The 11,262-nt window shown below is 47.2% G+C and overlaps 1 long non-coding RNA gene across 1 annotated transcript; it reads left to right on the forward strand.

Moving 5' to 3' along the window:
- Window positions 1-6,101: 6,101 nt before the first annotated feature.
- On the forward strand, window positions 6,102-10,332 carry LOC105528655. The gene is made up of 3 exons (XR_001004391.1): window positions 6,102-6,410; window positions 6,562-6,809; window positions 10,109-10,332. It is a non-coding gene; the product is annotated as an uncharacterized LOC105528655 (long non-coding RNA).
- The last annotated feature ends 930 nt before the right edge of the window (window positions 10,333-11,262 follow it).

An 11,262-nucleotide genomic window follows, 5' to 3' on the forward strand; every position in this document is an offset into this window, starting at 1 on the left:
GGTCTCCCAGCCAACCCATCTCCCCAAGGCCCGGGACCCCGGCCCTCCGCGGCCCCCTCCCCGGGAGCTCCTCCCTCCGCTCCCCTCCGCCTGCCATCCCCTCGCGGACCCCAATGGGTCCCCCTTTACGCCTCCATAGTGGATTCCCGCGGTGCCAGCAGGTTTCGGGCTCCCCTTAGCCGGCTGAGGTGGTGGCCGGCGTGTCCCCGAGCCGGCGCTTGGCGCCCTGAGAGTGTGGCCGTGGTTAATTCCCGGTAGTGACCGCCATAGCGCCACGTGGCCACTGCTTGACAAAGGAAACTTTTTTCAGCCTCCAGTGAGCCTAAGAAAGCCCCAGCATTTCGGGCCGAGCCGCTGGCTGCCTGGCTTCTGTTTTTACTCTTTTCCTTCTGTCCCTTTCCCGGACGAGCCACACCTTCTCTGCTTTCTCTGGGCCAGTCCGGGACGCTGGGCCCGGGGCCTGGCGCGGTGAGCTGCAGATAGCCGGGGCCGCAGGGCAGCCCGGAGGCCGGAGGGAGACGTGGAAGGCTAGACCCGTGCGGGGCGTCTGGTCCTCGCCTCCCTTCAGGGCCGGGAGTGTGCATGAAGTAGCCGGTAGCCCAGGTGCCTTTCCCCAACCCAAGGAGCTCAGAACTCTTGGCAGTTCCATGTTCGCAAACAAACCAAAGAGGAGCGGAAAGTTTTCAGACTCAGAGGCGACATCCCAACAGTAGGGGGCCGGGGTTTGTAATTTTGAGGTGTGTCCCAGACCACAGAATTAAAATTATAGAGAGCCCCTACTTCCCCCAGCCCCCTCTCTCTGTCTGACTGATTTTAACAAGACTAACAGGACTCAGGTGAGAATTGTGTCCACTCGTAAAATAAAAAAAATAAAAAAACAGCATTTCAGCTGTTACTTAGAGTCTTTGCTTGGATAATGCTGAACACAGAGTAGAAATAACTTGCAAAGTCCTATTTTAAATGTGAGATGGCCTCATCTTCCGGCCCAGAAATCCTCAGAATATTTTTGGAATGTCATGAATGTGGCAGGCTCTACAGTTAAAGACATTATTATCAACAGTGTTCACAACATAATATATTGAAGCAGGGAAAGGCAAGAACCACCAAATATAGCCTCCACAGTAAGTGGCGGGTTGTTTATGAGACCGGAAGTTTAAGGACAGTTTTTTGGGGTATGAGCTTCTGTTTAAGTTGATGCTACAGAGACTCAGTACACTGACCTGAACCCCACTGATTTCTCTCCTCTAATCCTTGTTTAATAATGTAGGTAATATTTAAAGATGTATTCTTGAAATTTAATTAACATCCCCAGGCTTGCTTTGATATTCACATGAGAAGCTGCCTGTACCCTTAGAAACTTGGTCTCATGATGTTTTCAAAGCAGTTGTAGAGATAATTGTTGCTTTCAAAAAGAAAAAAACACAACCCCATGAGGTGTTCTGGGTCTGGCAATAATTGATTGTCAAAGAAGTTTTCAAGATAATAAAAGCGTGAGATAATTCAGGGACACTGGCCAAAGTATGTAAAGTCTGTGATCTGAATGATAAGGGGGTAACTAAAAGAAAAATTCTTCCAGATTATAAGAAGAAACCCAGGGGAATTAAAATATGGCTCTAACAGATGACTTGGCTGAAATTAGAAACATTTTTTTACATTTATCTTTATCTACTCCTGGAGGGAATAAAAATAGCCAAACTCCGGCCAGGCACGGTGGCTCACGCCTGTAATCCCAGCAGTTTGGGAGGCCGAGGTGGGCGGATCACGAGGTCGGGAGATTGAGACCATCCTGCCTAACATGGTGAAACCCCATCTCTACTAAAAATAAAAATTAGCTGGGCGTGGTGGCATGTGCCTGTAATCCCAGCTACTCGGGAGGCTGAGGCAGGAGAATCGCTTGAACCGGGAAGTCGGAGGTTGCAGTGAGCCGAGATCGCACCACCACACTCTAGCCTGGCGACAGAGGGAGACTTGGTCTCAAAAAAACAAAAACAAAAAAAACCCAAATTCCAAATATGTAATTAAGTGACATGATCTGAATGTTTACGTCCCCCAAAATTCATATGTTCAAATCCTAACTGGTAAGATGATGTGGAGCCTTTGGGGAGATGTTTAGGTCAGGAGGGCAGAGCCCTCATGAATGGGACTGGTTCCCCTATAAGAGACTCAAGGGAGCTCACTTGCCCCATCCACCGTGTGACCAGACAGCAAGAAGGTGCCATCAGAAGGCACAACCTATGAGCCAGGAAGCAGAACCAGACCCCAAGTCTGCGGGTGCCTTGATCTCAGACTTCCCAGCTTCCAGGTCTGTGAGAAATAAATTCCTCTTAATGATAAGCCACTCCGTTTATAGTATTTTGTTATAGTGGCCCGAATAGACCAAGACTTCAAGTAAAATAGTGTGGGATGGCTGTAGTACTAAGAACCTGTCTCAGTCCCTTTGGGACATGGTATCATAGACTGGGTGACTTCAGCAACAAATATGTATTTCCTAAAGTTCTGGAGGCTGGAGGTCTGACATTAGCATGCCAGCGTGATCAGATTCTGGTAAGAGCCTTCTTCTGGGTTGCAGACTGCCAGCTTCTTGTTATATCCTCACATGGTGGGAAAAGGGATACAGCAAGCTCTCTCATGACTCGTGTAGGGCACAAATCCCTTTCCTAAAGACTCCATTCTCATAACCTCATCTAGTCCTAATTACTTTCTTCAGGCCTCACCTCCTAATACCATCACATTGGTATTAGGTAGGGTTTCAACATCAGAATTTTGAGGGGACACAAGCGTTTAGCTGTAACATCTTCTTAGGTAAGAATTTGGATGGAGGCCGCCTAAATTATCTTTCTTTGTGAATGTGGTTTGGCCAGTAGACTCTCTCTGTTCACAAAATGAAGAGGCTAACACGTGGTCCCGGACCCATGGAAATGCTTTCAAACCTTGCAGTGGTCCAAAGAGCATTCCTTTAATCATTAGCATTTTACTGAGGCATTTGCTACTTTATGTTAAGCAGTATGGGCGGAGATGAAAAGGGTGTGGGAACAGCATTAGTTCAGTGATCAGGGTCCCACACAAGATCGGCTTTCCAGGGCTTTGAGCACACTCTACCAGGTCTGTGTAAGCAGCCTCAGGTTTTCATAAGTGCTCTGGTTTCATATTTGTCTCCTCCAAAACTCATGTTGAAATTAAATCCTCAGTGTGGCAGTATTGAGAGGTGGAGCCCTTAACAACTGATTGGGTTATGAAGGCTCTGCTCTCATGAATGGATTAATCCATTCATGGACCAATACTGGGTTAATGGATTAATGGGTTATGGAAGTGGGACTGGTTGCTTTTTTGTATTTTTATTTTTTGTGGTTTTTGGGGGAGGGGTTGTTTTGTTTTGTTTTGTTTTTTTGAGACAGAGTCTCGCTCTGTCGCCCAGGCTGGAGTGCAGTGGCGCGATCTCGGCTCACTGCAACCTCCACCTCCTGTGTTCAAGCGATTCTCCTGCTTCAGCCTCTCGAATAGCTGGGGCTGCCACCATGCCCAGCTAATTTTTTGTATTTTTAGTAGAGACAGAGTTTCACCGTGTTAGCCAGGATGGTCTCGATCTCCTGACCTCGTGATGCACCCGCCTTGGGCTCCCAAGTCTTGGGATTACAGGCGTGAGGCACTGCGCCCAGCCAACTGGTGGTTTTATAAGAAGAGCAGAAAAATATGAACAATCATGCTCAGCCCTTCACCATGGGATGCCCTGCACCATCTGGGGACTCTGCAGAGAGTCCCCACCAGCAAGAAAGACCTCTCCAGATGCAGCCACTCAAACTTGGACTTGTCAGCCTCCATAATTGTAAGAAATGAATTCCTTTTCTTTTTCTTTTTGTATATATTGTGGGGGTACAAGTGCAGTTTTGTTACATGGATATATCGCCTAGTGATGACCATTCCCTGAAAAATGTACATTGCACCCATTAAGGAATTTCTCATCACTTACCCCCTCCCACCTTTTTTTTCTTTATAAATTATCTAGTTTCAAGTGTACTGTTTTAACCAGAAAATGGACTAAGACAACATAGTATTCATTCCTGGAATGCTTTTCTTAGCAATTAGGGAGGCCAGATACGGTGGCTCACGCTTGTAATACCAGCACTTTGGGAGGCCAAAGCATGTGGATCACTTGAACCCAGGAGTTTGAGACCAGTCTGGGAAGCATGATGAAACCCCGTCTCTACAAAAAATATAAAAATTAGCCAGGTGTGGTAGCGTGCACCTGTAGTCCCAGCTACTTGGGAGGCTGAAGTGGGAGGATCACTCGAACCCTGGGAGGTCAAGGCTGCTGTGAGCCAAAATCACACCACTGCACTCCAGCCTGAGTGACAGAGCTGTCCCCACCGCCTCCCCCACTCAAAAAAAAGAAAAAAAATTAGGGAGACATAGCAACAAGTGCTTTAACTGAGTCAAACTGTCTCTGGTGTCCTGAGCTGTGGAGTTCTTCCTTGTGTAGTGCCATTTCAGTCATTTTCCTTAGAAATGTTCTTGAGTGACCACTAGAATGCAAACTTTACAATAAGGAGAACCTTATCTGTCTTGTTTACTGTTGTAAACAATAATGCCTTATTCATAGTGAAGGAATTATGAATTATGAAGGAATGAATAAGTATTCCATAATTGGCATCATTAATTCCCTCTCTACAGAAAACTGAGGCATGAACAGAAGAGACCCACCTAAGCTTGTCCGTGACCACCCGCTCACCTCATAGTTTGGGACGGAATTGAGATCACGGAACAGGGGTTCCTTTGTCTTTTGTTAAATCCGTAACATTGGATTGATGTGTCTAAGGTTAACCATTGGATATAATAATAATGATATTAAAAACTGACCCTAATGGCACGATGTATTAAAGTTTCCAAGTCACTCATTTGGAAGTCAAGTCAAACATAGCACTAATTTTTCAGTGTAACAATCGAATACCCAAAGTGATGGCCAACATTCCCATTACACGTCTGACATCTTGGCTCACAGTCATGGCCCTGGAACTCTACTCCCTAGAACAGTCCCATGTAAAAAATCTATTAATCCCAGAGCTTTGAGAGGCCAAGGCAGGAGTATGGCTTGAGGCCAGGAGTTTGAGACCTGCCGGGACAACATAGTGAGACCCCATCTCTACAAAAATAAAATAAAATAATTAGCCAGGTATGGTGGCACACACCTGTACTCCTAGCTACTTGGGAGACTGAGGCAGGAAGATTGCCTGAGCTCATGAGTTTGAGGCTACAGTGAGCTATGATCATGTCATTGCACTCTAGCCTGGGTGACAAAGCAAGACCCTGTCTCTAAAAAACAAAAAAAATTTATTGAGAGAGAGAGGCAGCAAGGCCGGCTGGTCTCGAGGAAGAGAAATAAACCTCTACAAGAAAACTGCCACACCCTGTTTGAGCCCAACCTGTTCACCCTCAAAGACAGAATGACCGTCTTCCCCCTTCTGTCTGCACTCCTGGCTGTTCACAGAGCACAACAACAGGGAAATGCTGTCTGTTCTACTCATGTGTTTCTGGTGTCTTCCAGTAGAAATTCACTTTATCATTTAAAATAATTCCTTATATATTTGTTTCTTTGGCATTTGCTTACCATATTCTCATATTTTATCTTATCTCCCTGCTTAGAAAAGTGAAATTGACATTATTGAGCATCTCCTCTGCAACAGGCACTGTGAAATCACATTAGTCGGATGTCGTCCATTAGTCAGACATTTTTCTATTAGACGTTTTGTCTATGTTTTAATGAGAACCTGCTATCAAAGAACTAACTTCTGTTTTCTTTCCCAGCTTGGCTTAAAGGAGTACTTTAGGACTAAGAACAACAGGATGAAAACAGCAGCTAAAGTAGAACACACTGGCAGAGACGTTCATATCCTCGAGCTGTGCTTCCGAAGCTCAAGCATGGCAGAGTGGCCTTGTTAAATCAGAGTTCAGGGCGCCACCCCGACAGTTTCTGATTCAGTAGGTCCCCAGTAGGGACCAAGAACCTTTTTTTTTTTCTTTTTCTTTTTAATAGAGTCAGGGTCTTGCTATGTTGCCCACATGGGTCTCAAACTGAAGCAATCCTCCCACCTCGACCTCCCAAAGCACTGGAATTCCAGGCATAAGCCACCGTGCCTGGCCAAGAACTTTAGTTTTTAACAAGTTTCCAAATGATGCTGGTCTACTGGTCCTGAGACCACACTCTGAAATTGGTGGGATAGGAGGCTGGAATCTTTATCCATTGACTCAACTCCCTTTCCCTATGGTTGAAAGTTGCCCTAGGGTCTTCCCTGGGAGGGCTGGAGACTGACAAGATTCAAACGTTTTGGTGGAAAGTCCCAAGACAGGGAAGTGGGGTGTGCTTGAAGTGGGGCACTGCCATCACCCACCTACCCACCACAGAGGTGGGCTCAAAGGTAAGGCGTGGCTCACAAAAATCTTCTGCTAAGTACCTGTCTGTGCCTCCATTTCTTCCTCTTTAAGATGGGGGTAACTATACCAGTGTTCTAGGGTAACATGTCACCACCCTTGAATACAGCGTTGCTCCCTGTCATGACTCAAGGACAGGTTACCAGACCGGAGCCTCCAGCAATCCAGGAGCCCTTAAAACAAAACTTGTGTCCAGGGTACCCTTCGCTGCCTCATAGGAAATCAAAATGGCCTGGTAGACAACTGTTCATAAGGACAAGAGCCAGCATCACTGCCTTTGAGTCCCAACCTACTCAAATCCATTTTCTGCACTGTACCACCTCATCATATCCCGGATATTGTTAGTGTCATGTCATTTCATGACTCAGGAGCTGCGGGTGACTTTGGTAAGAGTAGAGCAGTCGCTGTCTCATCTGTCACCTCCTCCCCTCACCTCTGTGCAGCCAACATCCAGGGAGCCTGCCTCTTGCTGTCCCTTTCAAAGCTTTCTGGGTCTCTCTTCTGTGCCTTTGATCAGGTCTTTCATGCTGCCCAGAACACTGTCTCTTTCTCCCATGCCAGTGACATCCATTACTTTCTTCAAGGTCTGGCTCAAAACTCAGCACTCGGCCAGGCACAGTGGCTCACGCCTGTAATCCCAGCACTTTGAGAGGCCGAGGCGGGCAGATCACGAGGTCAGGAGATCGAGACCATCCTGGCTAACACAGTGAAACCCTGTCTCTACTAAAAATACAAAAAATTAGCCCGGCATGGTGGGGGGTGCCTGTAGTCCCAGCTACTCGGGAGGCTGAGGCAGGAGAATGGCGTGAACCTGGGAGGCAGAGCCGAGATCGCGCCACCGCACTCCAGCCTGGGCAACAGAGCGAGACTCCGTCTCAAAAAAAAAAAAAAACAAAAAACTCAGCACTCTTGGGAAATTTCCCCTCCAGGGAGACAGGGTCACACAGGGCACAGAGAACCTTGGTGGGAGGCAGAAGCCCTAGGTTTGTTTATGTCCTGGTTCAGACACTTTGCAGCCTCATAGATGACATTAAACAAGCTCCTTAGCCTCATAGATGACATTAAACAAGCTCCTTAGCCTGTTATCTTACTTTGGGCTACCCTAAAAGCAGAGACTATGATATGGACTTGGATATGTGTAGTTAATTTGGGAAGTGATCCAGGGAAGCCGGAATGAGGGATGGGAAGTAGGAAAAATCAAACAATTATGTGTCATTGAGCCCACTGCCACTGTGGGCTACTGGAGATCAGTCACACGGGGCACTGTCTGTGAACCGTGTTGGGGCACTGTCTGTGAACCGTGTTACAAGCCCCTCAGAATTGGCCCCCCAAAGAACAGGAGGCTGGGATCTTTATCTGTTGACTCAACTCCTATTCCCCATGGTTGAAGGTTGCCCTGGGCTCACCCCTGGGGGCTGACAAGACCCAAAGGCTTTGGAGAAAGGCCCTGAGACAGTGAAGTGAGTTGTGTTGGAGGTGGAGCGCCGTCATCACTCACCTGCCCACCACAGAGGTGGGCGAAGGGGTGACGTATGGCTTACAAAAATCTTCTGCTAAATACCTGTCTGGGCCTCAGTTTCTTCCTCTTTAAGATGGGGTAACTATCCACGTTCTAGGGTAGCGTCAAATGACAGAGGTGACATATGCGAAGGCCCCTCCCTCAGCACACACCAGCCACCCCAGCGTCCCTGACTCTGTGTCCACTCGACACTTACAGCTGTTGTATTTGTCATGTCTGCCTGCATGTACGGTCCCTCAGTGTTATCTATGGCTATTTCAGGTCTTTTACCTTAGCTGAAGATAAGGGCAGGGTTCTTCTTTTTCTGTCACCCATCCCAAAGTGCCTGCTACACAGCTGAATGCCAAGTATGCCCTTGGTACAAATGGGTGTCCAGTGAACTTGCTGTCTCAAAACAGTCATCTGTGAGCCTGTTCTTCTCCGTGGAGATGTCCCGCACGGCCATGGAGAAGCCACAGGCAGCGTCCTAGCCTGCTTCTTGCAGCTGAGAGACCAGCTCCAACATTGCGTGAGCCCATTGCCAAACTGCTGGTGAAGTGCCGTGCGCTGTGGCAAACACATGGCAGCCTGGGGAGGGAAATCTTCTGATGCCTTGAGCCCTGGCAGGGCAATGGGCAGTAGATCAAGCTGGCCTGCCTCGCGTGGGCCTTCAGCAGGGATGCAGGCGAGGCTCCCAGAGGACGATGACTCATGCCTGCATCTGTGGCTGGTTATTCCAGATGCTGCCCTGCAATGGGACTGTTCTCTGCTCTCCCGACCCCCGGCACCGGTACAGCATGGGAGTGCATGAGAGTGAGCTTTGGTTTCTTTAGGGGAGTCACTGCGTAATTGGAGAGCAGTGTTCATGGGCAAGACAAAGGAGGGCCGGCGCGAGTGAGGGAAGACGAGAAGATGATGTTCCAAACTACTCTCGGCATAAAGTGTGCTTTGAATATTTTGGGCTATTTTTCCAACTGTAGGGAGAGTTTTCCCTGAGACACTGATTTGTCACCAAGGCAAGTGATGCTGGGTCTGGGGTGCTCTCTGCACCTACAGCCTGGAACAGAATCGTCTTCTCTGGGCAAAACCACGTGACTCACATGAGACTCAAAACTGGACCCTTCTTTCTGTCTATACCATACTTAGCAAAGACAACAGGCTTAACTGCTCTGTGAAAAATGCTAAACAACTTCTCAGAAACAATAAACATCTTCTACCTACCTGAATGTTTACATTTAGACAGGCCTTTAAGATTATTAGCCTCTATAAAAATATACAGGCATACCTCAGAGATAATTCAAGTTCAGTTCCAGACCACTGCAATAAAGCAGATATCACAATAAAGCAAGTCACACAAATGTTGTGGTTCCCCAGAGCTTATCAAAGCTGTGTTTGCACTGTACTATAGCCTCTTAAATGTGCGATGATATTATGTCTTTTAAAAAAGTACATACGTTATTTTAAAAAGACCTTATTGACAAAAAATGCTGACAGAGACACAAAGCGAGCATATGCTGTTGGGAAAATGGCACCGATAGACTCATTCGATACAGGGTTGCCGTGAATCTTCAATGTGTAAAAAACATAGTATCTGTGAAGCACAATAAAGTGAAATGCAATAAAACAAGGTATACCTGTAAATAACTCTAGAATCAGTTATTTACTCTTTTTTCCCTTCACCTGGAATTCCTACCTGGTTATCTCCAACTACAGTAATCCTGTCCTTAGGACCTTGCTCAAATGCCCCCTCCTCCAGGAAGTCCTCATGATCACCTCCACCCAAAAGAGCTCATGATCACCTCCACCCAAAAGAGCTCTTCCCTGGAGACAGAGGGAGGGCAGGCACAAAAGAGACAGTTTGTCTCCTTTATAGTTTGACCTCACATAAATTTTGGTGTCCTGGAAAGAATAATGCCAACATTTCCACATTATACATGTGGAAATGGCTTTAAACTCATATAAATCTTTGGTTTAATAACCGTGTATAAATGCAGTTAGAGAGAGAGGGAGGATGAGGGAGATTTAAAAATAAGAGGCCAACGGAGAGGAGGCTATTAAACTATGTGGCAATGATTTATTGATTGAGAAGTAAAGGGAATTCCTCTCTTCTTCTAAATGATCGGTTTCCAACTTCTAAACACTCCCAGATGTGGAATGCATGTTTCTTCCTTCCATTCCTCTCTGCAGGCTGCCCTGACATTTGTTAAATGGGCTCCTGGGTCCTGGTTTGCAAATGTCGCCACTTTGAGATCCGTAGATGGTCATCCCTGGCTCCCTTGGGGAGTGTCCTGGAATCCACCAGCTCCATCTGCTCGACGAGAGACTTGAGTTTGTTCTGTTACCTCTTTCATCATTAGCCAAAGCTCTGGGACTTGGTTAAAACTTTAGGCAGTTAAAAAGACTGACTTATGGAGATAGTAGTATTTTCATTATATTATCCGCTTGAATTTATGTTCTTGAATTCCATTAACCTGAAATATATCAAAATACCAAGATGTTATGAATAATGGGAACAAATACAGAAAAGTGAAAACAGTTGTCTGTGAAGTTTCTGCAGGATGAGAAGTAAGGGAGGACAGCCTTCCCTCTCAGATGGCTCCCCACCTTCGGGTCCATGAAAACCACTGGCCAGAGCCTCAGGGGAGCCTTCAGTTAATCCTTTTTAAATGAATGAGAGGTGGATGGAGGAGGGCATCTTGCCTGCAAGTTGGCCCCCAAATGTCTTGTTGTATTAATAATTCAGCTCATGGCTTCATACTGCAGGTCTACTCAAGGAAAAAGTTATGTCATGCTTGCAATGGTCTTCAAAGTATGCTGTCCTTTTCTTTCCTCTTCCACTGCCACTAGCATACTCCAGGTCGAATTGTCTATCTGGTGTGCCTGGTCTTCCCAACTCCAGGTTACTCCCTCTCCAACCACCCTGCAGCCCTCTGCTGGCCTCCCCGTCCTCAATCACCCTACCCCCCCTCTGCCAGCCTCCCCTTCTTCAATCACCCTGCCTCTCTCCCCCACCAGCTGGCCTTCCCCTCTCCAATCACCTTGCCCCTCCTCTGCCAGCCTCCCCCTCCTCAATCACCCTGCCCCCCTCTGCCAGCCTCCCCCTCCTCAATCACCCTGCCCCCCTCTGCCAGCCTCCCCCTCCTCAATCACCCTGTGCCCCTCTGCAGGCCTCCTTCTCTTTCACAGACCCTCTGGTTGGGTGTCTCTATTTTTGTTATTACTTTAGATAGCAGCTCTTTCTGGCCTTCACCAGTGACAGCACATCACCAAAGCCCTGGGTACAGACCATCCTCATTGTGACCTTTGTGCTTTGGTTTGCATCAGACCATTTGGTTAGAAAG

Source organism: Mandrillus leucophaeus, unplaced genomic scaffold, assembly GCF_000951045.1.
Source record: "Mandrillus leucophaeus isolate KB7577 unplaced genomic scaffold, Mleu.le_1.0 Scaffold728, whole genome shotgun sequence".
Classification (NCBI taxonomy): Eukaryota; Metazoa; Chordata; class Mammalia; order Primates; family Cercopithecidae; genus Mandrillus; species Mandrillus leucophaeus.